This window comes from Oenanthe melanoleuca, chromosome 19 (assembly GCF_029582105.1).
Source record: "Oenanthe melanoleuca isolate GR-GAL-2019-014 chromosome 19, OMel1.0, whole genome shotgun sequence".
NCBI lineage: Eukaryota > Metazoa > Chordata > Aves > Passeriformes > Muscicapidae > Oenanthe > Oenanthe melanoleuca.
In genome coordinates this window covers 8,923,669-8,951,258 of record NC_079352.1, presented here as the reverse complement: position 1 = coordinate 8,951,258, position 27,590 = coordinate 8,923,669, and the positions used below count along the sequence as shown (strand labels likewise).

At 43.5% G+C, this 27,590-nt stretch overlaps 1 protein-coding gene across 3 annotated transcripts in view; it reads right to left on the bottom strand.

Moving 5' to 3' along the window:
* AUTS2 (activator of transcription and developmental regulator AUTS2) overlaps positions 1-27,590 on the bottom strand; it is a 760,670-nt gene that overhangs the window by 418,947 nt on the left and 314,133 nt on the right. The window lies entirely within an intron of this gene.

The following is a 27,590-nucleotide window of genomic DNA, read 5'->3' as shown; positions in this document are numbered from 1 at the left end:
ATGGACACAGCCCCAAGGACACCATGGACACCATGGACACAGCCCTGGACACCATGGACATAGTCCTGGACACCATGGACATATGCTGGACACCATGGACACAGCACCAGGGACACCATGGACACAGCACCAGGGACACCATGGACACCATGGACACAGTGCTGGACACCATGGACACAGCCCTGGACACCATGGACATAGTCCTATGGACACCATGGACACAGCCCTGGACACCATGGACATATGCTGGACACCATGGACACAGCACCAGGGACACCATGGACATATGCTGGACACCATGGACACAGCACCAGGGACACCATGGACACAGCCCCAGGGACACCATGGACACAGCCCCAGGGACACCATGGACACCATGGACACAGCACCAGGGACACCATGGACACAGCCCTGGACACCATGGACACAGCCCTGGACACCATGGACATATGCTGGACACCATGGACACAGCCCTGGACACCATGGACACAGCCCCAGGGACACCATGGACACAGCCCCAGGGACACCATGGACACCATGGACACAGCACCAGGGACACCATGGACACAGCCCTGGACACCATGGACACAGTGCTGGACACCATGGACATAGTGCTGGACACCATGGACACAGCCCTGGACACCATGGACACAGCACCAGGGACACCATGGACACCATGGACACCATGGACACCATGGACACAGCCCTGGACACCATGGACACAGTGCTGGACACCATGGACATAGTGCTGGACACCATGGACACAGCCCTGGACACCATGGACACAGCCCTGGACACCATGGACACCATGGACACAGCCCTGGACACCATGGACACAGCCCCAAGGACACCATGGACACCATGGACACAGCCCTGGACACCATGGACACAGCCCCAGGGTCACCATGGACACAGCCCCAGGGACACCATGGACACAGCCCCAGGGACATGACAGACATAGTCCTGGACACCATGGACACAGCCCTGGACACCACAGCCCTGTGGGAGCTCCTTATGCTGCCGGCAGGATGAGGTAACATTTGTGTCCCAAGGAAATCACAGTTTCAGACATTCATCTGAAACTTCCAGGCTTCTCAAGGTATTTCTGCCATGGATGAAGTTTTTAGGTTTCCCACCACAGTACAGCATTCACAGCATCAGTTCCTCCCTCATCACAGCAAAACAGCATTGAGGACCTGAGATCAGTGGGGTCTTCCCAGGGGAAGAAGAGTTCACCACTCCAGAGCAGCCTTTCTTTTGCTGGACTAGCCCCAAACCACACTGCCTGGTACTCTAAACAATTCCCAACTAACAAACCTCAATGTTCATAAAACAGCAGGACTTCAACCAGCTTTAATGAACTTTACTGGCATTGTAATAAATAAAAAGTACAAAACAATCCTCTCCTAAACTATATTTTCATCACAATTGAGAGCACATCTGCTTTCTCTTACACTTTGGATGTTCAGGTCACCACATTACATAGCAGTGCACTGAGAGAAACACCTACCACAGACACCCATTACACATGTCATGAGCACATATAGACCTAGGCAGCAAGAGCAAGGTGTGATCCACATCTACTGCACTGCTGAAAATTATTATCTCTGTTTTAAACTCTCCTTCCCTATATTTTCCTTGAATGTAGTAGAATTTTCATTTAGCCTTGCTGATGCTTTGTTTGAACTAACTCTGGAGGTTAGTACTGCCAAGAAGTCTCTTTCAGAAATTTAGACTTAAAATCACACATCTAAATACTGGAAGCAGAGGTAAATGCAGAGAAAATACTTGGTGAGGTACCAAAGAAATATTTTATGAGAGACCTACTACACTTTTCAATATCCATATAACAAACATTAAACAATTCCTGCTAACTTATTCTAATTGTTAATATGATGATGGTAAGTTCCATTCAGACAGTACTGGAGCAAGTATTCATTCATCTCCATGCCATGACTGAAGACCAAAGGTTCCTCCTCCAACACTCTCCATCACCTTTTTTTTCCCTCTTTCTTCTCTCTCTAATTTATTTCCAGTTCTCCCAGAAACAAGCACACACAAAAATTAATACAAGTGCACTTTTACAGGTGCACACAAATAAAACCAACACTTCTGCTGATGTTTTCCCACCTGAACACTCTGTTCACCCCCAGCCACAGGGGTTACTGAAGGAGCACAAAAAGCATCCTCACCCTCAGGTGCTCACTTTCTCCCTACCACTGCCAGAGCAAACTGCAAGTTTGGTATTTGTGTGCCCCTTCTCCTTAATCCCTCACTCCTCTCACTAGTAAAGGGAAGCTTTGGGTGCTCTCTGTCAGTCACATCAAGTCCATGAAACTAAAAGTTCCAACACACAACTGAGTTGCAATGCATGAGCACAACTGCAAAAAATGGCACAGGAGTACTCTCAGCTCACAGAAAATGTAGCAGAAGGACCAGAGCTATTTGTCAGACACTTACAATTCAATAAATAAACTAAATCGTCCACAGCTCAGCCAGAACATTTCCAGTAAAATGATTTTTATTTCCAATGGAACAGTTTATGGGTCAGATCTGAGAAATCTTGGGAGCAGTTCTTGGAGGCAGAGGGGAGGATAACGAATTCAAGAAGTCTTACACTTCATATATAACTCACTGATCTTATCTAGGACCTCTGTGTCCTGTAATTTTATGGCCCCAAGTTTAAAATTTAACCACCCAAAGGAAAATGGATCAAGTTTCCCTGACTTGGTCTTTTGTCAACATCTGTCCAATGATGGAAAAACTCTTATTGCAAGTGGGGTGTTAAGTTTTTTCCAGTCTCAGATTGTATTTCTAGAACCTAATTTGAGTTTGTACACAATCTTCACACATTTGTTATTTGCTAACTAAACATAACAGCCCAGTTTTATAATTCTTCTACATCACAAGTTCAACCTCTTTACAGAGAAGAGAAGAAAAACCCAGCATGTGTCATTTTTTAAGACACAATTTACAAGGAGTAAGAGAACATGATGAAGATATCTGAAACTCAAACTCTGCAGAAAAAAAAAGTGAACTGCATGGACTAGACAGCAAACTCAGAAATAAGTCCAAGTTAAGATTTATAAGCTTTCCATATTTTCCTTTCTTTTTTTCCAAGTTGAGTTTCTCCATGTGCCAAACTGTTGAGGGTTTACATTTTATTCCAGAACCCATCAATCTGGGTTAAATTAAAAAAGTAAAGCATGGAAATGTGCTCGTTGTCTTCTCTTAAGAACCTAAAGTTACACTCAAACACACATGAGAACACTTAATGTAGACAGGCCATGGGTCATTTCATTTCAATATATTTGCACTGATTCAAATGCTTAAAACAATGCTGAAATAACACAGTGCTGCTAAAAACGTCCACAGATAACAGAGGGGATCTTTAGTTACACTGAGTGCATCTGGTGCATCACCCTGGGGCACACAGGAACCCTAAAATCAGTTTCCCCATGGAAATGCAACTGTTCTTGTTAAAATTTACAAGTGCAATGTTGACAACTCCTGTTCCTCTATGGTTCCTGGCAGGGTGCCCCATGCAAACAGCAGCACCAGCAGGAAAATCCCATTGTGGCTCCTCAAGGCACCTGAGAAATGGCAATGACACTGAGGGAGCAGCTGGGGCTGTGCCAGGGCAGGCTCAGGCTGGATTTTAGGGAAAGGTTCTTCCCCAGAGGTGCTGGCACTGCCCAGGCTGCCCAGGGAATGGGCACAGCCAGAGCTCCAGGAGCTGCCAGGGATGCACAGGGAGGGATTGTTGGGGTGTCTGTGCAGGGCTGGGTGATCCTGGGGGTCCCTTCCCTTCCCTTCCCTTCCCTTCCCTTCCCTTCCCTTCCCTTCCCTTCCCTTCCCTTCCCTTCCCTTCCCTTCCCTTCCCTTCCCTTCCCTTCCCTTCCCTTCCCTTCCCTTCCCTTCCCTTCCCTTCCCTTCCCTTCCCTTCCCTTCCCTTCCCTTCCCTTCCCTTCCCTTCCCTGAAACTTCCCTTCCCTGAAACTTCCCTTCCCTGAAACTTCCCTTCCCTTCCCTGAAACTTCCCTTCCCTGAAACTTCCCTTCCCTGAAACTTCCCTTCCCTTCCCTTCCCTTCCCTTCCCTGAAACTTCCCTTCCCTGAAACTTCCCTTCCCTGAAACTTCCCTTCCCTTCCCTGAAACTTCCCTGAAACTTCCCTGAAACTTCCCTGAAACTTCCCTGAAACTTCCCTTCCCTTCCCTGAAACTTCCCTTCCCTGAAACTTCCCTTCCCTGAAACTTCCCTGAAACTTCCCTGAAACTTCCCTTCCCTGAAACTTCCCTTCCCTGAAACTTCCCTGAAACTTCCCTTCCCTGAAACTTCCCTTCCCTTTTTCAGGTTTTCAGGGGACTGGGAACACAGCAGGGAAACACTCAGCCCTACTTTGTGACACTAAAAGTGCAAAGTGAACATTCCCTGTGCCCAGGGAAAGCAGCTCTCTGCTCTGCTCCTGCTGTCACTCAGTGTCACAGGGCAAAGCAGAGCTCAGCTCCAGGCTGAGGAGCAGGACAGACCAGAGGAACAGTGCCAGAGCTGCTGTGCCAGCCAGACATTTCTGTGACACAGAAGCCATGGAACACCTGTAAGGTAATCCATGACAGCAGGGCTCCCTGTGGCCTTTCCTCTCAGACAGGAAAAGAAGCAAGGACAGAGTGGATCGTGTTCAGAGCTGTAAAGAGGATGGAAGGGCAGCTGAGCCCCGGGCTCCAGGGAGCAGCATCCTCTCAGGACCACACTTGGCTGTGCTGGATCCCTAAACCACTTCAGATAACTCCATACAGCACACAACAACAAGCAAAATAAATAAACCCACTGAGAATTTGGCAAAAGCCTTTTTCACAGGCATTACATATCATGTCCAAAACATCCTAATGTGGCTCTCCTCAGCTTTTTTATTTTAAAATATACTTTAATATAAAAACCACCACATCATTTGGCAGCAGTACATCTATAGTATAGTTTCAAGGTGCCTGAGCTTCTACACCATATGGAATTAAAGGATTATTTCACTACATTGTACTTTAAAGTTATGAATGCTAACACCTCTTGCTGTTACAGCACAGCCAGCAAGCTGAGCCTTTAGCAGAGTCCTAAAGGAAGGGGAATCTGCTCCCTGAGAGATGGCAGAACCCTGCTGTGGGGAGGAGAATCCTGGGCTTTCACTTCTGCCTGTCATTCTTTATTTATGCAGCTTTTGCAGAGGCAATCCCACATGGCTGAGAGCATTCCCCAGCTCAGCTCAGCTGACCCCACGTGTGCCATCAGGAAAGCTTCCCAACCCCAAAATCCTGAGCAGCTACAGCCCAGCCACTCCTGGCAGGAGCTGGTCCTGAGCAGGGCACCACACATTTCCTCCTGCTCCTCAGGGCCTGCCTCCATCTGCTCTCTGGGCTTTTCCCAGCACGGAACAGGACTCAGGATTGGGAATTTCTGTCCCTTCTGGCAGGCACAGCCTTTTCCTCAGTGAGGCACACACAGATCCAGGCAGAGACACAGACAAACCAGACAAGTGCTGGGGAGTGCAAGATGCTCCAAAGGCCAGGGAACAACAGCCTGGCTGGCCCCAGTTATCCCAGTTATCCCAGTTATCCCAGTTATCCCAGGCAGGGCACTGACATCCAGAGTGCTGGGCTGCACACACAGCCCACACCCACCCAGCAATCACAGCCCTGGCTTCCACCAGCAGAAAAGAGCAGCAGCAGATTTCATGCAGAACTGAATATCAGATTGCAAAGAAAACATATTTTATCAATGATCAAGAACAAATCTGGCTGTATGAAAACAAATAAAAGGAGAACTGCATAGCAAGAAATAACAAAAAAAACAACACTGTAAATCAAGGTTTGTTACTTCTGATTTCAATCATGATTAACAGCTGTCATTTCAAAACTTCTATTTGTATCTCTCCTGCTACTGCTAGACAAAATACAGGAGAAATACCAGCTGGACAAATACTCCTTATGCAGCTCTCCCATGTCACCCACAGCATTAAAGATGGTCCAACTGGTTTGGTTCTGGAGCAAGAGCCCTTTACTGCATTTCTAACAAGGCCTAAACAGGGGAGCAGCACAAGGAAAGCAAATCAGAGGTGAGATAATGAGGAGGGAGAATATTTACAGCACATGAGTTTAGGCAGTAAATATGAAAAAAGGAATTCACACCGTGTGTGGACTCCAAACATTATTAATACAAAGACATTTTTCACCTCAGGGAAGAAAAATCTTGTTACCTGAGAGATACAATAAAACATTAGGAGAGGCTCTCTGTTTGCCTCTTGATATACAACCTTATGACAACCAATGCAGATGCTCCAAGAAATTGCCAGTTTCTGAGGAGCCAGGCCTCCATGCCATCATCCTGGGATCTGACATGCCTACCAGAAATGAAGCTTTTTTTTTTTTTTTTGCTTACTTCTATGGCAAAAGTGAGGTAAACCAACAAAGATACCTTATCTCTCCTTTCCTTCCTACCTTTAATTAGAAGAAAAAGTAATTTTTCTGTTCTAAAATTCTTCTTATGAAAAAACAAGAACAAACACTTGTACATTCTTTCAATTTTCTGTTGAGAAAAAAAAAAATCTAAACTGAACAAATAACTGAAACCAATTTTCAGTTGTTTCAATTTTCTAATCAGCTCGATGATACAGAGCAAGGGTGTCTTTAACTCACTTATTCTACAGCACTGCTGGTCATTTCCTGCAGCCCCTGAGCTGACCCAGAGCCTGCTGCTGCACTTGATAAATAAATTGGAGTAGAGGAACTGATCCCTACAGCCTGAAGTGGGGGAGATCCACCAAAAGAGCAGAGCTCCCTGCCTGTGCTCCTGGGGAGAATTTGGCTATTTAGCATTGTTATTGCAGACACACCAAGTGATAGGGCTCCTGCAGGAGCAGGAGCTGAAGCAACACAGCCTAAGAATAAACAGCATCCTTGCCAGGCGGGGGTGGGGGAGAAAGAAACAGACATTTATTTCCAGATCCTCTTCTCCTTCATTATATGCTTGGGCACCCTTAGATCCACAGCACACAGAAGGTACTCTGAAGGAGGTCTGTAGCTCTGTTTTATCTAAGTTTCACAGAGAATGCAGCCCATCATTATTTCTGTGCTGTTTATACAGAAATCAAAGATAAATTTGGCATAAACTCATCACACCCCAGAATCATACATACATTATACACCATGGAAAGTGTGACAGACTCGCTCTGCTCCCCAGCTCCTGTTAAGAGCAGTATGAAACAGCAAGCTGTTGGCAATTGCAGCAAATGAAGCGTATTTCAGCACACTTCAAAAGCTGAATTGCAAAAAAATACAGGCTTCTCCTGACCCTTTGCATTTTGATGGTTGCACAGTGAGAAACACGGCCTTTAAAATTACACCTTGCAAAGCTCTCCATTGTACCAATCAATCTGTGCAGGCAGCCTGCACAGCCCAGGCAGAGTGGGATGAGCAGCCAGGCTCTGGCTGCTTGGGGACCCAGAGTGGCTGCAGTGCCTCCAGGCCTCACTCAGACCTGCTGCTGAGCTTCTCTGAGTCCCTGCCTGTGTCTCCAGGGCCCTGCCTAGGCCCTGTGTGAGGGAAACTAGTCTTTGTCTGGTTAAACACCACCTCTGAGAAACACAGATTGTAGTGCCACAGGAGTGCCATCCTTGTCTGCATGGGTATAAATCCATCCACATCCTCATCCATCCATCCATTATCCATCATCTGTCCATCCATCCATCCATCCATCCATCCATCCATCCATCCTCCATCCATCCTCCATCCATCCATCCATCCTCCATCCATCCTCCATCCATCCATCCATTCTCCATCCATCCATTGATCCATCCATCCATCCATCAATGATCCATCATCTATCCATCCATCCATCCATCCATCCATCCATCCATCCATCCATCCATCCATCCATCCATCCATCCATTCATCCATCCATCCATCATCCATCCATCATCCATCATCCATCATACATCCATCCATCATCTATCCATCCCTCATCCATCCATCCATCCATCCATCCATCCATCCATCATCCATCCATCCATCCATCATCCATCCATCATCCATCCATCCATCCATCATCTATCCATCCCTCATCCATCCATCCATCCATCCATCCATCCATCCATCCATCATCCATCCATCCATCCATCATCCATCCATCATCCATCCATCCATCCATTATCCATCCATCCATCATCCATCCATCCATCCATCCATCATCCATCCATCCATCCTCCATCCATCCATCCATCCATTCATCCATCCATCCATCATCCATCCATCATCCATCATCCATCAATCCATCCATCATCTATCCATCCCTCATCCATCCATCCATCCATCATCCATCCATCATCCATCCATCCATCCATTATCCATCCATCCATCATCCATCCATCCATCCATCCATCATCCATCCATCCATCCATCCATCCATCCATCCATCCATCCATTATCCATCCATCCATCCATCCATCCATCCATCATCCATCCATCCATCCATCCATCCATCCATCCATCCATCCATCCATCCATCATCCATCCATCATCCATCCATCATCCATCCATCCATCCGTCATCCCATAACTGGGATAACTGGGATAACTGGGATAACTGGGATAACTGAGTCCAGCCAGCCTTTTAGTGGTCCCATTTAGGCTTGCTCCTGTAGATAATGAGAACCAAGCTGGCAGTTTTACCCCACGTTCTGTGCCTGTTTCAGAGCATGTGGCAATGATGAGTTTCCAGATCCATTTTCAGCTCTGGTTTTGGTGGGGACAGGCACCTGGACCTGCCAGGAGTTCCTGTTTCTGTCATACAGGAAAGGTCAGGTAGGAAAGGGAAGGCAAACACCACTTTTAACCTGAATATTTGGCAAGGGAGAGAACAGAAATATCCCACTGAGGCCAGTGTCTGAGATCCAGCTTTCTAAGGAAGGCCTCTTGCCTTTGAAATGTGTAACTTAGTGAAAGAACACTAAAGAATATCAGCTCATGATGGAGCAAATAGCAAACAGGCCAGGCTGAAAAACTCTAACATCACTGAGGCTCTAGAACTGCCCACAAATCCAGCTAAGAGCCTCCATCTGCTGTAAAGAGGGGAAATATTGTTGGATACTACTGGAACCAGGGAAAAAAGCAGCTTTGAGGCCTTGCCTTTCTCAGGCCTTCACAAGGACAGGAATTATAACAATGATTGTGCACCTGCAGGGGGTGTGAGAGATGTGATTTTTTGGAAAAGTATGTTTTTGAGGAGGTGTTGCCTTCTTGGACCAATGCATGTTTCCTATTTTGTTTTGCAGAAACTACGCTTTATATATGTGTAGTGTTTCTTTAAATAAAGCTCTTTCTCTCTTGCTTCTCCATTACACATGAACTATGTTGCATTATCCTTTTCACCAGTCTTACAGCCTTAAAATGCAACTAAAGATAACCCCAAGGTAGCTCCTGTAGAGTTCCACTCGTTTCAAGCCCACAGGATGGTTGCTACTCATGTGCACAGGAGATGCAAGAAGGGATGAGACCTTTTGGAACATCCAGAGGTGAAGCAGCCTGAGAAAAAGCAGTGACTTGAAAAAGCACTGGCTTGAATTAAGTCATGGTGACCACCATCCTTTCCTTCCCCAGACCACTAATGTGACACCCAGCTAACATTACAGAAGTAAATAAATGCTTTGAAGGAGGAACTATCAGTATTCATGGATGGACTGACATAAAGGAGCCCTGTTACTTCATCGTTCAATATAAGCCCAGAATAAATATTTAATAATTTGGTTGCATAAATAATGATTTGAAGGTTGAGCTATTGGCTTAAAACTATAATACTATTTTAAGGCATTTAACTGCCCAGCTAGATAAATTATTCAAGACTTAAAAGTCATCCTGTGGTCTCTGTACAAGGAGAAAACTAGGAAGTTGTAACAATAATGACAAAAGCAGGGCAAGATCAATCAAACCACATGATCACTAACACAAACAAGCAGCAATTAAGCAGCAATCAAGACCAATCTGACTGGGGTTGATGTCCTTTTATGCCAATACTCTCAGCCCAAAGAGCAAAACTTAATAATGCTTTGCAATTTATCAAGGGAGCCATAACTCTGCTCTCAGTGACTTGGCCAAGAGGCTATTATGATAGTATTTCTCTATAATTTAATAATGTGAAGGAAGGCATGGGGAGAGAGAGTAAAAGCATTTTGACATATAACTCACATCTATACATATTGTATTTTCCTCTTGCTTGAATGATAGAAGCAGAAGTCACAACAATATACCTCAGCACCAATTTGTTAGCAGGAAAGGGAAGCTGAAGTATCTGGCAAAGAAAATCTATTTGAAGCAGCACAGAAGGGAAGGGAATAAAGCATCTGAATTCATTAGCAGCTGTCATTGATGTGGAGATGAGTTCAGTCATCACAAATAACTCAGGAGAAAAACAAAGAGAGGAACTGTTGTTGAAGTTGTTGAAATCTGGATTAGTTGTGATAGATGGCAAGGTGCCACTGGGGGAACACTGGTGGTGCACCCCCAGCCTGTCAGAGGGAAGCTCTAACAGAGTCAGCATCCCAGCACTTCCAGGGAAATTCTGAACAGAGTCAGCATCCCAGCACTTCCAGGGAAGCTCTGAACAGAGTCAGCATCCCAGCATTTCCAGGGAAATTCTGAACAGAGTCAGCATCCCAGCACTTCCAGGGAAATTCTGAACAGAGTCAGCATCCCAGCATTTCCAGGGAAGCTCTGAACAGAGTCAGCATCCCAGCACTTCCAGGGAAATTCTGAACAGAGTCAGCATCCCAGCACTTCCAGGGAAGCTCTGAACAGAGTCAGCATCCCAGCATTTCCAGGGAAATTCTGAACAGAGTCAGCATCCCAGCACTTCCAGGGAAGCTCTGAACAGAGTCAGCATCCCAGCACTTCCAGGGAAGCTCTGAACAGAGTCAGCATCCCAGCATTTCCAGGGAAATTCTGAACAGAGTCAGCATCCCAGCACTTCCAGGGAAGCTCTGAACACACTCAGCTATTCCAGCCTTTTGGATTTTCATTTTTCTTTTTGCATACCTCCCTTCCTCCCTCATCCTAAGCAATAATGTAAAATATATTCCAGCATGGTGCTTTCACCTTGGACCACTTTTGCCAATTAAGGTAATGAGTCCTCCTGTTTGTTAAAAAAAAAAAAAAAAACAGAACAAACCACCAAAACCAAAACTCCTGACCAGTCTTGTAGTCTGTCCCCATCAACAGTGCCCACAGGTGATTTAATGCTTGATAGAGCTGATGAGCTGATGCCTCAGTCCAAATCCAAAACCATCTTCATTTCCAGAAAATCATTCTGCCAGCCAGTGTAGCTTGTCCCTGTGCTGGCAGCCTCAGCAGAGGGAGGGTAAGGCCCAGTGCCCACCAGAATCCCAGGGGACATCTGCAGGATTGCCACCAACTTCAAGGGATGCAGAAGCCACTCAGGGAACTGGGTGTCCACCAAAAATATTTGATAAGACTGTTTCTGTACTTTATAAAAACCCCTAATTTAACTTCTCTTTTCTATGCTTTAAAATTATTTAATTTAAACTTACCCATCTTGGAAATATAGTAATATATTAGATAAGTGGAGCTTTATTATTGTTTCAAGATAAGTGCAAAAAATCTATAATAGAGGACTACTATCAAATTACAGTTACTTGAATTAATCCTCATCCTGGCATTTAATAATTTGCAAAGTGCTTATTCAGAAAAAGGTCAAAAATCACTTGGAAAGATATGTTAATGGCTCTCTAAGTAATGTTTAGACTTGCTGAATAAATTTTCACACTTAAGTCACATATAACAAGCATTACAAAATGTATTATAAATTGTGCTCTTCACACTGGAGAGCTGTGTGTACACACATGTTACAGCCTCCCCAGCACACAGCACTTCAGCACTTAGTTAAATTCACCTCAGCTGAGAAAAAATGTGAGCTTATCTCTGCTGTTATGTCAGAAATATATTCAATGTATGCTCTCATAAAGAGGTAAATTTACCTGAGTCAGGGCCTGCAGGAGCCCATCATTATTCATTTATATGATTAAAGAGCCCATCAGAAATGATAACCCAAATAACTGGCAACCCCCAACTTCCCCAAAACTCAGTCCTAAAAAAATAAAAAATAAATAAAAAAAAATTTTAAAAATTAAATAGTTGTAAATAATTGGAAATGGAGGAAGACAAAGCCCTGTGCTGATGGATCAACATGGAACCCTTTCCATGCTTTGAAATATTTGGGCTTTAAAATGACCCACAAGACTTAAAAACTAAGTATCAGCATGTGAGAAAGTACCATATTCCAGTTTAAATCAACCATTATACAGGCTCAGCAAGCATCAGCACACTCCTTCCATGCACTAAAACACATCAACTTCTCCTTGGTGAATAATAATTTGTGAAATAAAGCAGGCATGCAAAATATGGGTGGCAGGCAGCAAATGCTGAGATTTGGGGCACCAAGGTGTTTTAAAATTATTTTTCACTTTTGCATCCAGCATCCACTGAAATCTCAACAGATCAAAGTTTTGCAGACAAGGAAAAAAAAAGCCTACAAAATTAATAACTATTTAAGTATTCTGTTTCATCATGATAACAAACAGATGGTTTTAATATTCTAGAGGCTAATTTCTGAACAATTAAAAACACAGCAAGACATTAACATCTAATGAAACATTTTAACTACCAGTATATGCATCTGCCATTAATTTCCACACAGTAAGGTCTTGGTTCTCTTCAATCTGTTCTTTATTAAGGAAAGTTTTTCCACTCTGAATTTAGTGAAGTAGAGAATTAACAACTGTTTTCAATCAGCAATCAGCATGATGTTTCGCCAGTGTGCATTGAAACCGTCCACACCATCAGACATAAATTTACTCCTATGATGGCTTTGATCTGCACACCGAGTGGAGATGTTAGAGGGGAATTCATTCTCTAATTCCATTTTCATTTGGAACACAGGAATTAACTCCTCACAGATCTCGTGTCCCTTTTCAGCTACTTTAGATAAAGGACACCTATATAAAATGTTGTGCCTTACAGATTACTTACAACCCAGCCAAAAACAAACTGCTTTTTTTTTTTTTTTTTAAATCAATGAAAGCATTCTCATGCAAACCATATGGAAATAAAGCTCTTCAAAGGATGGGGGAATCCTATATCTATGAGCCTCTAATTTATATTTCATTTGCTCATCTGTGGTAAGAACATAGGGCAGTATTCATCAAAGCTCTATCCATGCAAACACTAGTTGCTATTAAAAAAATCTCTATGCCCCATACAAGCTAATTCCTGTGTTCCCTGTTCAGATATGCAGCTTAGAACTGCTGATGAATTTTTCTGCAGGTTTCCCCCAATTTAGCAGGTTATGATTTAAATTAAACCGAGGCAAGTCCTTCTCTTGGCTCCCAGGGTGCAGCAAAAGGCTGATGTTATTCAATATTTGTTGTCATCGCCTGGCTACTGTAGGAATGAAGCCAATAAATAAATATCTTGGGGAATAACTCCAAACACCTCCCTGCAGGGCTGGAACACAGGCTCCCTGTTCATTAAACACGTAAGCACCTCCCTAAGTGGCTCTGGTTTTCAAAAGGGTTAAGTTAGCAAGGAGCTGGGAATGATTTTACCAGAAACCACATTCTGTCCAGGTTCCTGTTTTGCTTTTAATCATGTAATTTATGTAAACATGGAATTGCAAGGCTAAACTAATAAACATTGAAAAAAAAAGCCTTGAGAAAACATAGATTTAGGGAAGGAGCCAGCTGCAGGACTCTGCCCCCTGGATTTACTTTGTGGTGTTCAGCAGGGATTTCGTGGTGCACCAAGAAATGTTTGTACTGCAGTTAAGTAGAACAAGAGACTTTCTGGTTACTGCTTCAAGCCAGGAGAAACAGGGCCATGAACCTGGGGCTCCTACCTGCAGCCTGCTGCCCCACCAAGGGGTATTACCTGTTCCATTTCCCTCCCTCTAATTTACACCAGAAATAATGTTCTGGGCTCAACATACTTCTAACAATAATTACATATTTCCATAGAAATTTCCATCACAGACCAGCTACAGCAAAAACACCTCCCATGCCTGTCACAGCCCACTCTGAGTGCCTGTACCCCTCCCAAAGGCTCACCCTGAACAAAGCTGGCTCTGCCTCAGTACTTGCTTTTTTCCTTTTTCTAAATAGGCTATTACAGGTTTAAGGCCAGATCCAAAGAGGCTGAGAACACCCACAAACCTATTTGGAATCTGGGTTTCCAAAGTCTGGAACCAGAACAGTAGTTAGGTAAGAAAGGCCATGAAAGATTATTTCTTTGACTCCAAGCACTGTCATCACTATGAATTTTGGGGATTAGGGCTGGGAATTTCTGATGTGCTGAGCAGAGGCAGGGGTGTAACCTCACTGAAAGACAGTGAGCTCTTGGCTCATTTTATATCCACTTTTGGGGCAGTGAAATATGGCTAAAGTGGGGTCCCAGGAGATGCCAGATGGGATTTCAAGAGACCTCTCCAGCCAGTCATATCTGGTTCAGAGAAATGTGCACACTGAAATGACTGTACTGGGAGTTTGCCATGTAACCATTAGCTCAATAACCACCATTAATATACCTTGGAGGCTTTCCCTTATTTTTATATGTCAGAAGTTTCAGGCTAGCACTGTATTTAGTAAGGAGAGCACAATATTAAAATGTGACTTTCATACTTTTTATGCTCCAAGTGCCTGGATCTACTCTTGGCACACTACAGAAATAATACTTTTATGATTCAGTTTTTCCATGAAATATTTATAATACAAGTATTGAGTAATGGAAGTGCCAGAATGCTACGATTGCTGCACTTGAATTCCTGGAGATTGGAAGCTTTTGTTTGGTCTAGCAGCATGAAGGAAAAGTGTCCTGCTAAACATCTGTCTCTCCTTGCAGAGCCACAAGGGAAATAAAGATTTTGGGGCAGCACTGCCTGAAGTATTTGAGTCCTCAGCTTCCCCAGTGCAGCCTGAGTGCTGGGGAGTGTCAGCACTATAAAATCACAGGGCAGAGGAAGCTGCAGAGCCATGGTGACCCCCCAGCCCTCTGAGCCCAGGAGGAGCAGGGTCCCTGCAGCCCAGACACTGAGCTGAGCCAGCCCAAACCTGCTGCAGCCCTGCAGAGAGCCCTGCAGCTGCACTGGTGCAGTTCTGCACTGCCCTCCCTGCAGGATCACCTTCCTCCTGCCTGCAGCATCCCTCACCCACCCCCCATGGGTCTGCACAACACACTGCTCTGCTCTCTGCAGCACCTTCCTGTGCCTGAAGACTGTTAGCAGCACCTCCACTCCTCTCTCTTTTAAAACCAAATTGCCCCAGTTCCTTCAAGCCTCTCTTGCAGACCACACTACCAGACTTCCTCCATGGACTCCACACTGATTATTTCCCATTCTGAAGGGAAACTCCTGCAATATCCACTTGGAAATACAGAATCATATAACTCACACTGATGCAAAATAAGTATTAAATGAAATATATAAGGATGAAATGAAAGATGTGGCCTGCATTTAGCCAACTGCCTGATCAGACAGGTTCACTTCTGGGAGCCAGTCTTGAGACACCTGAAAATATCACCTGAAGTGTTCTCAACACAAACCTTTTGAATTTATGCTGCTATTTCCCTCCTGGAAGTGCTGTTAACTTCTTTTCTAAATAATATCAGATCTGTAAAAGATATTTCCTGAACAGAAGTACTTACAAGTACAGACACAATTTACAGAAGAACTGTTCAGGAGAGGCTTTGTTTAGCTCACTGCACCTTGATTTAGATCTCATTCAAAATCTTATCTGAAGATAAGATTTTCTAAATCTTAAGAGTTTTCAATAGAAATTTTCCTTTCTAGTAGTTTTTTCCTGAGTTGGAGCTGCAGGGACCAAGTGTAACTCCTCATGATGCTCCCACAGCTGGAACTCATCTGCTTCAAGAAGCTGTTGTTGAAGTGATCTGGAGAAACACTTCTCCAATCCACTTAAACAGCTTTCAAAGGCTGCTCAAAGATGCCCAACAACCCCGGTTTCCTTGCCAGGCCCTTCTTCCTCACTATTGTGTTTAGTTACAGCAGGACCATTGAATTAAATTAAAACTTAATTTGCTGTTAAGCATCCTGGTTAAGCAACGTGAAACTGTGAAGGTTTTGCTGGTGTTCATAAATGCATTTTACAACAGCTAAGACAAGGAAGGATGGAAGGAGATGTTGATGTTTGTGTGACAGGCTGAGGATTGGCTTTGAGAGCTCTACATGAAAACTAGAAAAAAGAGGAAAAGCAGAGGCAGGGGAGGAGCTGCAGGGAGGGTGAAAAGGCAGCGTTATTCCTTTTTTTTCTAAGGCCACAGAAATGCCATGCTGTCAACCTCTGGCATCCCCAGCAAACCATGGCAACAGCTGCCTGGCTCTCTGGTAATAAACTGAACCAATTTAATAGCTTTTATTGTTCTGCTGTGATGTTTGAGCACAACCACTTCTTTCCTCCCAGGACTCCCGAGCCCGCAAGGGCAGCAATGAGAGAAGATCTCATTTACCTAAAAGCACTTATAAATTTTTAATTTGCTTTAACAAGTAAATTAACAAGTCCCTCATTCAGGCAAGTTTTATGGCCTCTTGCCACTTGGGGAGGGCCATAAAAGTTTTATAGATAATCCAGAGCTACCGAGATTGCTCATAATAAATTGTCTGTTTCCTGTTATTTTATCAAACCATTGGGCTTCTAATGACTTAAAGTCACAGCTTCTTTATATCTACACTTTTTATGAGCCCGTATTTATAAACTGTAAAGAATATCTTAAATTATACAGGGCCCCTGCTAATCATTACAAAGCCAGTTTTTTATTGGAGACAACCTTTTTGCTCATGCCCACCTAATAAATTTTAAGAGATTTAAGGGGGAAAAAATCTTTTTTTGGAAACAGTACACTGATTGCACATTCTATTTTAAGATGTTGCTTTAGCCAAATTTTCATTAATGAATACTTTGAAGTGCGTGGAACTCTCTACACTCTGATTTCTAACAGTTCTTGAAAAATTTCTCAGGATACCAGGCACCCTAGGCAAGCCTGGCTCTGGGATTCAGGCTTGGGAGGAGGTAAGAGTGGAAAAACACCATCTCTTCCCATAGAGAAAATGCAAGAAAGGGAGAGCAGGTTCTGAACTTGAGTGGCCATAAGAGTTTTGAGGGAGTTTGGTTTTTATCTCACTGACTACACAGAGTGCAGAGATGAACTCTCACTCTTCCAGTGAGGTGAACTCCCCTCTTTCCCCTGATTTCTGACATAGGAGCTATGTGACAAAACTATAGGGAAAAAAATCACTGTTATGTTTCACCTTTGGGGTGGAGGGGAAGGAGAAGAGAAAGAATAAAGCTGCTGCAGATTCTGTCCTCCAGAGACTTGAATATTGTGACTGGATTAAAACCTGGACTTGTTCTGAAATTTAGGTTGATACAAAGCTACAAGAAATGGGACTGGTGTTAATAATATAGCATAGGTAAAAATAATCAGTATTTTCTATAAATACAGAGTGTTATGAATGCCTAAAACTACTTCAACTATACAGAGGACTTTGCATTTGACTTTAAAATTCCCCATTACCTTTCAGAGAAATACAAGTCTGTGGAACTGGAAACTCCATTTACCCTAAAGGAGAAAAACACTGCAAGATCAGAATATCATCCTTTACTCAGCAGAGCTTTAGTGCTTAATGGGAAATTCCAGCAGGACAGGCAAGCTGTAAAAGCTCAGGATACAATTTTTGAGAGAGATGCCAGAGCTGGTGCTAAATCCTGGAACATGCCCATTATCTGAAGCACTGAAAGTGCTTGAAGTTTTATTTATTGATTTTTTTTTTCTCAGTTTGAAAGTGCCATAGATTCATATCTCACAATATCAGGCCAGATTAAGATCCATTGTGTAATCACAACTGTGCTCATGGACTTTCATTCTTCGGTGTTATGGTTACCACAGGCCAGTAAAAATAGGCTGCTGGAGAGGATGAACCTGTTCAGGCATCACTGTAGACTAAAGAAGAACTCATTCAACTCTTCTGGCAATAACTGTAAGTACAGTGGAAACAACATAAGAAAAAACAAGCCATGAACCTCTCACCAAATGACAATCATCTTGTGTTTCAGGTTGCAAATTCAGGGCTCTGCTCCTGCAAGCTCAGAAATCCTTGAGATGGAATGAAAACAACTGCAGAGAATGCCAGAGATCACATTTTTCCAATTCCCTGGAGTCCTTCTGGGTGACTGAAAGTCTATCTTATTTAAGAAGCAGAAGTTAACTCTATAAATTGCCCACCACAGTAAATGCAAGGTCCCACCCATCTGTGCTCACTAAAGATTCAATTCCCTGCATCAAGTATTAACCATTGTCTCATCACTCCACAAAAGGATCTTAAGGTCACAAGGAGAGTCACACAAAGCTGATAAAGGAGAAATATCCAAGGATCCTACATTATAAGAGGCTTCCAGCCCAAAATCTTGCTGACTGCTCCCAAAGAGAAGAAACCCTAAGGATTGTGGTATGCAGAGAAAAACGAGGAAAAATAAGTTCTGTGATCTGTGTAAAAAACTGAGGGTGACTCAAAGGAGACAAACCCATCACCACAGAACCTCTGTCCAAATTACATTTACCAAGCTGCAGTATTAGAAAGATATCAGCAAGAGAATATGGATGGAACCCAGTCAGACTGGCATGAGCTTACATGGAAAAGCCTGACCCCACAAGGATGTCTGGATCTGTAGGTAAAGTAAGATTTGAAAATACAACTTCTGCTGATGAAAGCCACACATATCGTCGGCAGCAATATTTATTAAAAATGGACAAAAATATCCTGGTTCAGAGGAAAGGCTTCGTTTTTTTCCCCCTACACTTCTTTCAAAAGTGACAGTAGATGTTCTGCCCCATCTCTGAAATCCCCTCATGTTTATAAATGGAGGCAGAAGTGAGAGAGAAGAAATGCAGCAGAAGCCTTTTTCTCCTGGAAAAACACTGACCACATGTGATTTCCAGACTTTCTCCGACAGCAGTTACAAGTCTTTCTGGCTCTGAAGAGCATCCAGTCAGAAACTCATCTTGAGAGAACTGCTGTGCTTTCAAGATTCACCTACTTGAGCCCTGGCTGTGGCTTTTATTTCTCTATAAACACATACACATTACTTCTCCAGCCAAATCCTTGCAAAAACACTCGCCCGCCTCTGCTACAAGACAGAAGATATTTCCATTAAAGCAAGCAAACTCATCTCTGGTGCACCTAAGGCCTGCAGAGTTCCTAAGTTTCAGTTCACATTTCAGGTTAATCTTTTCCTTTCCTAAAGAACAGAACATCCTTTTTCCTGCTGTCCCCCAGGGCTCAGTATTTGCAACATCAAACAGAACACACAAACCATCGCGCCCCCTCCAAAAGCCCATTACACTGTCAACTGCCTCCCTAACTGCAACCAGGGGAGAAAGCTTATATACTGACTCCAGAGCTCTTTTACTGCTGGAAAGTGGCCATGATTTCTTCAAGCTACTGCTGCATTTCATTTCTCTAAAGAACTCATAATAAGGCGGGCAAAGTTCCAGGAGAGAAAAGAGAAACGCGCGCTCCCCCCGCTGCTGCTGCCAGCCCTGGCCAGGGCCAAAGCCACAGCACCCTGCAATCCTGCCAGTGACCTCCTCAATAAATCAGACATTCAAACACAGACTCATGAATCAGGGAAGGGAGAGCAGGACAAACTGCTAGTGAGGATAATGGTGGATCTTGCAGTGTATTCCACATCCACCAAGCACGGGGAGCAGTGAGAGACTGGCAGGAAAGTCCTTCTGGAGGCCTCATACAAGCTACATGAGGTCAAGACAAACTACTGTCTATTTAGGAATTTTGCAAGGAGAGGCCAGGTTGTTATTCTGGGAGGAAGGCCCAAGTGATGGCTGTGACAGGGCTGGGATTTGGGTCTCAGCCTCCAAGGCTCAATAAATGAACATTTGCAAGGCACAGTGTGAGCCTTGCTGGGAAACTGCTGTTGGAGAGGAGCACACTATTACTCTAATTAGGAAAATTTTAAAAAGACAATAAGAAAACATAAATCAAAACCAAGGGTGTCTGCAGCTCTACTGCATTGGGAAAAAAATGTTTTGATGTTGACAGATCTTACCAGCTATTTACATTTTCTTTCTTTGTGTTTGAAGAGTTCATATCTGCTTTGGCAGATGATTGACTGGCCCCAAACCTGGGTTAAGAGGACAGGGATCTCACCATCTTCAGGGACACAATCCCAGCACAGACTTCCTTCCTCATGGCCCAATCCAAGTGCCCTCTCCTGCCATGGAGCTTCTGTCCCAGGCTTGACCTGAGCAAACAGGCACAGCCTGTTCTGCCACAGAGCTCACTGAGCTCTCATGCAGAGCTGGCTGGACAGAGGACACTAAACACAACTTGCAGCCAGCCAGCTCTCACCCCTAATTCCTCAGTGAACTCCTGGTAAACCATGGCTGTGGTGGCAGGCAGGTGATATTTACAGCTGCACTGCTATGAAGGCAGGAGGTTATGTCAAGCTGCAGCATCCAAGTGATGGTAAATGGAGCCCTGGACGTGAGGAAATGGCTGCAGATTGGTTACAGCCAGGAGAAATTGATCTGTCTGAAAAAACAGCCCAGGAATCACAGGATTAATGTTCAAATTCCAGCTGGGTTGCATTGTTCCCTTTCCTCCAGCTCTCCAACAACAAAGGCATGCCTCCTCCTCTGGAGACCAGAAAAGTTTTATTAAAAATCTTCATTCAACTGTTGCAGCAGAGGCCCTGTTAAAAGCATCATCGGAGAAAAATGCAGGATTCATAAAGCAACCATCCTACAATTTCCTTTCTATCTGGCATTGATTTCAAAGGGGCTACCTGAGCCAAGTGGCTGTGGCCAGCTCCCTCCTCCCTGCCCGGGGCTGGGCACGAGCAGGGCACGGAGGGCAAAAATAACAGCATGGGAACACTTCCAAACCTGCAGCTGTGCTGGCCCATTAAAATCTGAAACTCCTTCTACTGTTCGACCTCATACTTATCACCACATAACTATTCATCAAAGAAATTTCGGTGCAATTAATTAAATTATTCCCCTGCCTGTGCCACAGAGCTGTTATTCCAGTCTCAGCTTTCACTCGCTCTCTCTTCAGCTCGTGTCTCGGTGCCAAGTGACATCTCCAGGGCTGTCCAGCCTCAATAAAGCTCTGCTCCTCACCACTCACACAGCCCATCATTTCTCTCTTTTATTGCCATTTATTTTCCACTAGGATTTTGCTGCCAGTATATTGGCAGGACTTGCAGTATATGGATGTAATGAAATCTACCACAGACACTTAACATGGGGTCAGGCTTCAGCTGGGCTCATGTGAAGCTGTAATATGATAAACAAACGCTTCCAGGAGGAGGATTTTATCCCCTCCAAAACAGAATGAGGACTCCTTTGGTACCCAGACATGAACTAGGAGGGAGTAATTTCAAAAGCTGTATGATAATTAGCTTTATAGCCAAAATGTGCTCAACGTGAGAAACCTGAGTTTTAGCACAGATCAACTTCTTTGTAAAAACCCCTCAGTATCATATTCCAATATCAAATTCCTCAGTTTGCATATTCCACCCTTTTTGTGTGTGTTTTGCTTGTTTGTGGTTTGTTTTGGGTTTTTTTAAAACAGCACTGTTGATATAAGCCCCCTGGCTCAGCACACCAAAGTGTGGGGGATTTGGTGGCTACTGCAGGGCCCTGAATTGGCCTATTGCAACATCTAAAGGTAAATGCCCTGATGTCACTCCTCCTCAGCTCTTTTGGAAATTCTGCAGGACCTGATGGCTCTGAACATGGTCTGCCTGTGTCTACTGCCACAACAACTCATAGGATGGCACCAGAGCATCACATCTGCATCCCAGTCAGTCCAGGTCACACTGCTGCCAGTGGGATTGGGCACTAAAAATGTGAATTACACAAGATACCAACAGCCATGTCCCAGGCACCTCTAAGGGGACTTGTGGCTGGAGCTGAGAGATGAAAGAAGCACAAAAGGAAAATAAAGTGTTACTTTTAGAAGCAGAAGGATAAAAAAATCAAAACTTAGAACAGCTCCTATCTGGGCACAGTAAGTCTGGCACTACCTGGAAGGCTGTAAATCAATAACAAAGACATTCTATCAGAGAGGCTTTATTTCCAACACGAGTTAATGGACATAAATCTCCTCCAGGCAATGGATGTAAAACACCAGACTGTGTGATCAAAGGCGTGGGGGTTTTACCCTGGGTTGGGTCTGTGTCTGAAATAATCTTCTCCCAGAAGAAATGGAATTTTGCAGTTCTTTCAGGGAGACAGAGAAGTTTGGTTCTGCACCAGCAGCTGCCCTGATGCCCTGCTGGCTTCCAGCTAAGGAAGTCAGAGGAATTTGTAGCATCTGTGTGAAGGCAGCAGAACCCAAATATTGCAACATAAACAGGGGGAACCCAGAACTCTCCTGGTGAAGAGGGCAGAATTTTGCCTGAGTACTGCTACCTTGAAATCTGTTTGCAAAGTTGTTTTCTTTAATTTACACACTAAAGTGTAGATGCTTTCCCTGCTTGCCTTAGACAAAGGCAAATGAAACCTGACTCAAACCAGGTTTGAACCAACCTTGGGCATCCTCCACGTCATCCTTCTGCTATCCAGCAGTCCAGGTTATCCCCAGCCACACTTTAATTTTGCTGACTACACCAGGTATTCTGCCACTTGGTAAATGAGATCTGGATTTGCCTCCCCAAGCACACATCAGTACTTTCCAAATGAATGCAATCCAGTCCTTGGATCTGTTTTCCTAGGATCCTTCATTACAATGTGTCCCTTCTTTTTCAGAAATAAGTAAATGCTTTTGCTCTGGCACTATGACAACTGTGAAGAGCAGTAAAACAAACAGGCTGCCCTACCAGGAAACATGAGCAATGCAATGTGAGCAGCAGAGGCCAAGGCAGTGGCACTGTGAAACTTCCCCCTCCCCATTCTGTATCAGTAATTTAGCTGTAAATATACACTAACTATTTCCTTAAAAAAAAAAAAAAAATAGGATTCAAATTTCCAGTGTCACAGATGTGTAAGGAGGTTTGCATTGCACTTCACAGAAATCACAGAGGGTACTTTTTATCACAGTTGCTTTAAATTTTTTGAAACATTTAATCCCTTTCCAACAGCTATTACAACATCTTGAATCCTTCACTTACATGTTCATTATCTACCCTAATTTGAATATGGCAAATAGACCATATTGATTTAGCCCAGGACAATCCAGTCAATACCAACCAACACACTTCTTTTAATAAAAGAAATAACCACATAACAAATATAACTCTAGATAATTCTTACCTTCTGTTTTACAAGCACATCTGAGTGCAGGTAATTTTGTACTTTTAAATTTTATTTTACTTTTTAACAGGAAAAGCATAAAATTAATAGCTTGTGGCAGCAAACCCCATTGCCTGCTCTTCAGCAACCCAAAGGAGCTGCAGCACCTGGATTATCCCAGGGATGTGGATATCTCCAGGTCTCTGACATAACAGGTTTTGCCCCTGGTCACAAAGTCTGGTCTCACAGCCTATGCAGGGAATCAAAGAGCAGATTTCCATCCCTGGGCAGTGCTCAGTGGGAAAAGCCCATCATATGTTTGGTTGACTTTCCTATAAGGTGCTAGTGTCAACAAAATTAATGTGACATTTACAACTATTGTGAGGATAAAATGAAGTTGCTTAAATTATTCTGCAGAAGCAGCATGAGATGGAATTATTCAGTTGACAAAATCTAATTAGGTGTAAATTATTTCAGGTTATATGAATTATAAAACCTTTCACAGAGAACTCAAACTCAGGGCTCAATGTGATACAGTGAATTAACATGCCAGGCATCTGTTTGCCAGAGTTGGGCTTCAGCTGGGGACAAACTCAAACAGGTAATTAATTTCTTCTTTCCACCAGCCACCATGCTCAGCCATGCCCCATACAACAGACACTTTATTACAGCTGGAAGACTTTTTTTCCTCAGAGAAGATAGGAAGAATTTCAGAGCTGGTCAGTAGATGCAAAAAGCAGTTCATAGATGTTAACCCTGAGGTTCCTGATGCCTGGGGATAGCAAGGAGGGAATATATTGGCAGCAAGGTGTCCTTGGAGCCTGGTGTCCAGCTCCATCCTTCAAGCAGAACACTCCTGTGTAGTCACACTGAGAAATGTTTCAGCACATGGGGAAGTTTAATAACCACACTCACTTTTGCAAGTGTGCTTTGATGCTCTGCAGGATCAGCATGTCCAGAAACCTGCCTAATTGCCAGAGTGTTTACTTCTCCTGCTAAGTTTAATTTTTGCTGTTTAGATGCAGAACTGCCAGCTACAAAGCCAAGCAGGGCATCTTGGTGACTTTAATGGCTGAAAAGCAGAATGCTGGGAAGCTCCAAGGAGGGCAGGTGTCCTGTGCTGTGGCTGTGGAGGAGAAGGAATGATGAGCAGCTCTGTAATTAGATGTTTTGGGTGGGAGAGGACAGCTTTATGAGCTGAGCATCAGCTGTGCTCACTTGCTGTCAGCCTGGTGCAGAGGGAGGGTCTGGGCACTGTGGGAAAGAAGCAGATCCAGTTCCCACAGGAGGTTTAGAAATACACACTGGGATTTGACATGATCCTGATTTCCCATTTAAATGCACCACGATTCAACATGGATTGCTGGGACTCAAACTCCTTCTCACACTCTTTCCAACTCCAGAACAGCCACTGCAAGGAGACACCAGTTATTTACTACTGCTCACACTCCCTCTGTAAGGATCAGAGAAAATTACTGGAAGCAAAGCAGAACATTTGGTCACAAAGCCTTGAGAGGATGCATGCAAAAACCCCACAGCCCTGATTTTCTCTTTCTCTTTAAAAAGTTCAGCTGTGCTGCTAAGCTCCAGCTGGGGCCTTTCTCAGTGGATAGACATTGCAGCTTAGTTAAAAACAAGATGCAATGCTATCAGCTGCTCTCCTGTTCCATTTCTACACAGAATGCATTTCTTACACTCTGTTGACCACAATCCCTTGAAAAGACTGGTGAGGATTACATATTTTAGATGCCACCTTTTCTTCTACCTCAAACAATAGACAGTGGCAAGTGAATTTGGAACAAAAACCAACTAAAAAAAAAAGCAAAAAAGCAGACACAGAGAGAACACGTGTACATCAAACATTTAACAATTATTTTCTCAAACTGACTCTTCATTTGCTTTAGAGGTTTAATAAATACAGCTTCATTCCTTGCTGGCTCACACTAGCTGGAGCCAGAGGAGCACACGCTGCCATTCCAGGCACACACTGGATCTGAGGTGTGGGATCCACCTCTCCTCAGGAAACCCAGCTGGCTCTCCTGCATTCTCCCACATTGCCAATTTTCTAACTGAAACCTTAGCTGCAAAGAGGTTGGAAATACCAAGAATGGTCTCAGCTGCAACCGAGCACTTAGGCAGTGTCAGTGCCCTTCTGTGTGCAGATAAACTGCACATTCAAGAATAGATTAAATAGATCAGAATGGAGAGAACCTTGCATTAGAAGGGGCAACAAAGTCATCCAGTCCACTGCCATGGGCATCTCCTCTTCCTTCCTTCAGTAAGTACATATATGTATGAATATCTATATATTGAATATATAAATATAAATATAATAATATAAATATAAATATAAATATAAATATAATAATATAAATATAAATATAAATATAAATATAAATATAAATATAAATATAATAATATAAATATAAATATACATGTACATATACATATACATATACATATACATATACATATACATATAATGTAATAATATAAATATAAAATAAATATAAATAATAATATAATATAATAAATTATATATAATTATATATTTTTATATATTTACATATATTTACATATAATTATATAAATATAATAGTATAATAATATAATATATATGATTTATATATATTTATATATAATTGTAATTATTATATAATATATAGTAATATATAATAATATATAATATAATAAATAATAATATAAATATAATATAAATATATAAATATTGAATAGTCACTCCTAATCCTACACCGAGATGCCAGGGAAGATAAAGCCAAAGGAAGACAAATCCAGCACTCTTTGTTTCTATCTTTGTAACAGGAGCTGGTGGCAGTGACAGAGACCTGAGGATAAACACAAATCTGCCACGCTTCACTACCCTTCACTCCACGGTGATTGATAACTGTGTTTTTAAGTGCTGCAGGTATCAAGCTCTGGGCTCTGTATCTCCCTCTCTATGCTGTTTGTAAGAACATGTTGCAATATACTGAAAGACTGAGGGACCAGGCAGCTTCTGCAAGACCTCCCATGCTCATGCCAGGGCTGGAGATGGCAATGGAAGAGGGAAATATCAACCCAATTTCCCTGTCTCAGCAGCAGCAGCAGGGCTGATGGGGACAGAGGGAAAGTGAAGGGAATTAAACCCTTCTTTCACACTCAGTGCCAGCCCTGCAGAAGGGAGGGCTCCCTGTAACAGGCAGTGTGGGCTGTCCCCGGGGTGGCAGCCAAGGCCACTCACCCACCAGCACAGCCTGACAAGCTCTGCCAGTGCAATCTGCTCAACGCCCTGAGTGACAGCAGATCAATACTCCCCACTCTCATGGGTCATCACAGGTGACACAGGTCTAAGTAATAAAACAGCCCTGCCTGCCTCCTCTAACTTAAATGCTTCCCCAGCCACAATATTTCTTTTTTTTTGTCGAAGTGCCTCAAGCTGAGTTCCTCACAGATCGAACCGTGGGATGGGCTGTGGGTTCTGAGGAGCTGCAGTGTGCCAGGATTGATGTGGGCCTGGGAAGGCTCAGCAGGCTGGAGACACAGGCTCAAATAAATCACAAGGCAGAGCTCAGGGCTGGAATCTGCCAGCACCACGTCCTGTGACAATCTGGGGACACGAGGAGAGCGTGGGGACCGAGCTGCCAGCCCAGAGCAGCTCTCTGCAAACAGCCAGCACAGCAGCCCTGCTTCCCTGACCTGGGAGTGCTCCAAAAACCACCAGGGCAACTGCAGGGATGGCTTTGTGGTGTCAGCAGAAGACAAAGCTGCTGGAAATCCAAGGGAAGCGCTCGTGAAGCAGTGGGAAACACTGACCAGTGGGTCTTTACAGCATGAAAAAACCTTCCTGCCTTCTGAACATTGAAAATGAGTGTGCAGGTTTGTTATAAATACATATTATGGTATTGGATTTTCACATATAATAGGATGGTGTTGAAATGGTTTTTAAGATTTGGTTTTCTTTAGGAATAACATAGGCTGATAAAGTGTTTGTAGTAAGGGAACTGCCTTGGTTGGAACAAGACACCTGCTACAGATACACAGCTACCAGCACCGACTGTCTGCAGAAATTGAAGACCCAGCCCAAATTAAGACTGGTAAGAAAAATAAATTAAAACCACAGCCAAGAAACATGCATGCTCTAAAAAGGCAGACAGCAGGAGTGGCCATGTAAAACAGTTCCTGGAATATGGAAAATAGTTTGTAGAAAAGTTTGATAAT